This window comes from Anomaloglossus baeobatrachus, unplaced genomic scaffold (genome assembly GCF_048569485.1).
Source record: "Anomaloglossus baeobatrachus isolate aAnoBae1 unplaced genomic scaffold, aAnoBae1.hap1 Scaffold_3017, whole genome shotgun sequence".
Lineage (NCBI taxonomy): Eukaryota > Metazoa > Chordata > Amphibia > Anura > Aromobatidae > Anomaloglossus > Anomaloglossus baeobatrachus.
In genome coordinates, this window is record NW_027442445.1 from 66,122 (window position 1) to 70,579 (window position 4,458).

The 4,458-nt window shown below is 50.4% G+C and overlaps 1 pseudogene; it reads right to left on the minus strand.

Moving 5' to 3' along the window:
* Positions 1–2,761: 2,761 nt before the first annotated feature.
* Positions 2,762–2,968, minus strand: LOC142268458 (U2 spliceosomal RNA; annotated as a pseudogene).
* Positions 2,969–4,458: the final 1,490 nt, after the last annotated feature.

Below are 4,458 nucleotides of genomic sequence, written 5' to 3' on the forward strand. Positions count from 1 at the left end.
CCAGGGGGGGACTTTGGCCACGGTTTCCCGAGACCACCTGAAGAAGTGCCCACCAGCATTGAGAGTAGCGGATGAGGCTCCAGTTCCCAGTCCAGTGGAGAAGGAAAAAGAGGTAATCCACACCATGATGGGTGATTTTCCAGCAGACTGGCCTACACAGAACGGTGCGGTGATCCTTCCAGTGATACTGTTCCCACAACCCGTGGATGAAGAAATGATGGAAACGGTTAACCGCGAGCCAGTGCCCAGGGATGTACCTGTACCCAGCTCCCCTACACCTCCGCCTGCCCCACATGATAGCAGGGAGGAGGAACTGACTGTTCCCTCTGCCCCACTGCCTGTCACCACTGACACCGGACCCCGAAGGTCCACTCGCCCCAACCTAGGTAGACCCCCACTTAGGTACAGGGAAACTACTCTTTAAAAGGGGGGGGCTTTATGTGTTGAGTGTACCAGTTTGAAAGTTTTAAATGATAAGTAAAGATGATCAACCAAAGAAGTTTACCTGATTGAACCGTGATTAAACCGGCCGTTGCCGGCAACTGTTGTCCCCGTAGGGACTGTGCAACCATTGCGTAAGGAACTGCTTACGGACAAGCCCGAGAACTTGCAGGGCAACCACAAACTTAGTGCAATGTAAATAAAAATGTTTGTTGGCTTGACACCGTTACCGCCTCCGGAGAGGCTGATTTGGGAGGATGGGCCTGGAGGAAAGGGATGGCCTAGGCCCGCCACTACCGTAACCGGTGGCGATCCTCCGGGGGTTCAGGGGTCCCCTTGGACGTGGGCCCCCTGAAAGACACAGAACCCGCTCGGGCAACTTGGTGCTGGACTGGGGTCAAGGGGTGCTGCCCGCTTCTTAGGGGCAGCATCAGGGCCAGGTTGTTTGGGTGGGAGAAGAGCGGAAGCTGTACCGTTGTAAAATGTTTATGATGCTTTTACATGTTTTACCGTTTTATTCTTTTTCAGTTGTGAAAATAAAACCGGTGATGGACGGGCAGCCCGCGGACGGTCTGCATTTTACTATAGGGGAATGTGGCGCCCTGGACAAGCCAGGTCGTCACAGGTACTACACCAACACACTCTACACTCCGGCTAGGCACACCGAAGCTAAACACAAATCCTAGTTGCCTTCCTCCAGGGGCTGATGTCCACACCAGGGGGTGGGCCAGGCGGTTGATCCCACCCACCGAGGAGTTCACAGTCCTGGAGGCGGGAAAAGGAGTCAGATTAGAGATCAGTTTTGGAGTTAGAGAAGTGAAGAGGAGAGGAGACTGACCGTGTCCGGGTGTGTGGCCCGGGCACTCAGCAAGGTTGGCAGACGGTGGTGACCTTCTGCAGGAGAGGCTGATTGGAGTGAACCGTACGGACCGGGGATGGGCGGTGGCCCGCCGGTACCAGATCGGGGAGTGAAGAGAAGCCAGCACCATCCGGCAGGGCCTACGGACCCCGACCAGGCTAGGAGTCGCCGTAAAACCGGTCAAATCCGTTAGCGACAGGAACCTCCAGGGTTTCCCAGCAGTCAAGACCCGATTGAAGGCAACAGCTCACACCGTAGAGGGAAGCACAGTCACCGCCAAGGCTACAGTTCCCAGGGCCAGAGCCTGCGGGCAAAAGGGGCTCCCTCAGCATCCATCCAAGCTGGGGAGCGGGTTACCGGTGGGAAGCCCGCTAGATTTTGGGGGAATAAAAGGGGTCCAACACCACATCCCCACAGGTGCACACCCACCCATCAAAGAGAGCTATAAGCCAATACCACCTTCACATTGCCAGTGTACCAAGGACATGTTGAGCAACATGAAGGCGGCTGGGGTTATCCGTGACAGTTGTAGCCTTTGGGAAGCTCTGTTGATCCTGTTAAAAAAGAAGGACGGCACCACTCCCCGTATTGAGGAATCGCTAGCTGCATTGAGAACTGCAAATTATTTTTCTACCCTTGATCTCACTAGTCACTATTGGCAAGTGTCCGTTGCTGAGGCAGACCGGGAGAAGACCGCCTTCGCCACCCCTATGGGTCTCTGCGAGTTCAAAAGCATGCCCTTCGAGCTGTGCAATGCGCCAGGAACCTTCCAGAGGCTGATGGAATGCTGCTTGGGACAAGATTTTAGGGTGTATAAAAAGGGAGATTAGATCCCGTGATCCCAACGTATTGTTACACCTCTAAAAATCACTTGTAAGGCTACATCTGGAATATGGGAACCAGTTTTGGGCTCCACATTTTAATAAGGACATTCAGAAGTTAGAGTCAGTTCAAAGGTGGGCAACTAGACTACTACAAGGAATGGAAGGCCTCCCATATGATGACAAGTTGAAAAAGTTATTAAGTGATTATTGGCTGCAATGGGGCTTTCTGGCTGGTGCCAGCCTCTCTTCTTAGCACACAGGAACCACAATCCCTACACCATGCTTCAATGGATTCTCTCATCCCAGCCCAGTAAAACTACATATTTTACACAGTCATAAGCAGCCAAAAGGGATCTATTCTATTCAATTGCAAATGATCTAGATAAGACTGAGAATAAGATACTGCACGGGACATAGCAGAGTTGGTCAAGTTGAGTGGAGATGAGTTTGCTATTTGGCACAGCTTTTTGCATCAATAAAGCAAGTAAAAGGTGTGAAAGATAAAAAAAAGGGTGAAAGTGTGAAAAGTGAATTGGCCAAATTGAGGTGCATATAAAGTTTTTGCTTTCTTTCAATTCACTAATGGGGCTCATTTGAATCAGGTGAATTGAGTTCTGCTTTTGGAAACTGGGTTAAGAAGGGGTGCACCGGTCCTGGAGGTACTGCAATACCAGGTCAATGCGTGCAGTGGACAGAGCAAGATTTTTTCCATCTCCTTGTTCTAAAAATCCATTTAATATATGGTCCCCAGAGAGGGGACGTATCAGATATTAAACTGATAAGAACAGATTTAATTTTTTTTTTTTTCTGTTTATCAGTAGGACTTCAAAATAACAAAGGTGATCACCTCCCGTTGCCTGGGAACCGTCCAGGCACAAGAGGGCTATGTGTCACCAGAAGGCGCACACACTTCCTCAAGGCCGGCAGACGTGCAATCCCAGGCACCTTCCAGTACCGACCAAGGTAGCGTCCTCCGAAACTACACTTGATCTTAGCCAAAAGGCCGAGAAGCTATAACCCGAATTGGTTACGGCCTTGAGTGGCACCCTGGCCTATACCGGACACATCTTAGGGAGAGGGAGACAAACCCACGCCTACAGAAGACATTTTGTCACCCAAGCCAACCCTTGAAAAGGCTGTTTTGCAGAGCAAAAACAAGAAGAATGGTGCTTTTTGCAGCCGCCGCCCACTGCAATGAATCTGAATAACTCCTCCTTTTGGACACAAGCACCTCCCCTCCCCCTTGCAGTCTTTCCAATTCATGATACAAAAAGACGGACGGACAGGACAGGACAGGACAGGCTGCCTGACTTTCCGTCACTGCCACCCTTTGCCATCCTTGCCCGTAGAAAGCTCTTTCATCATCCCCAAACCCTAATCTTTTCCCTTCTCTTCCCAGATGCGTCTCACTCCCTTTCATTAGGAAGTGAGCGCAGCCTTTTCTCCGTTCTGCACATGCGCGACGTTAAACACAAATGCGCAGGCGTGCGTTCCATTACCCTCACTGCATTCCACTCCCATACAGGAAGTGGGCGCAGCTATTACTACGGTCGCACATAAAAGAACCCACGGCCACCACTGCACATAGCTGACTCCACCACAGGACACCCACTTCTACACCAACGCAGGTAAGACAGGATCGGCACCTCTATGCTCCCGTTACAATCAGGCTCAGTCACCATGTGATAACGCTCTCAACTCTTTAGTTGCAGGCTCCCCTTGCTTCACCTCCACTGGCTGTGCTGCCATTTCCTCTCCCACCTGGAAGGTATACTTTATTCCACTATTTTCCTGTTTCTCTCTTCCCCCTTTTCCCATAACCTACTTTTATCTGCATTTGTGGGGTATCTATATGCTATTTACATCATAGTTTTATTCATTAATATGGAAGGGAAGAGTGCCCATGAGAGTGTTGAACTGCGGAGAGCAAGAGATTAAGCTGCTCCGATTTGCCACCATTGATAAGCTGTTCTCAGTAGATACACATGCTATCCAAACAGCAGCATCCACCATTGCTTCAGCCCACCCATTCAGTGACAGCTCACCAAGTCAGCCAGAGGAGTGGTGTAAGGAATTACACGTAGGCACTGACTCCACACCTTCACATCACAAGAAGGGGGTCTACAGGCTAGTGCAAGAATACGAGCAAGTCTTCAGCAAACATCCGCTAGACTTTTGAAGAATAAAAGGGGTCAAACACTACATCCCCACAAGTGCACACCCACCCATCAAAGAGAGATATAAGCCAAAACTACCTGCACATTACCAGTGTACCAAGGACATGTTGAGCAACATGAAGGAGGCTGGGGTTATCCGTGACAGTTGTAGCCTCTG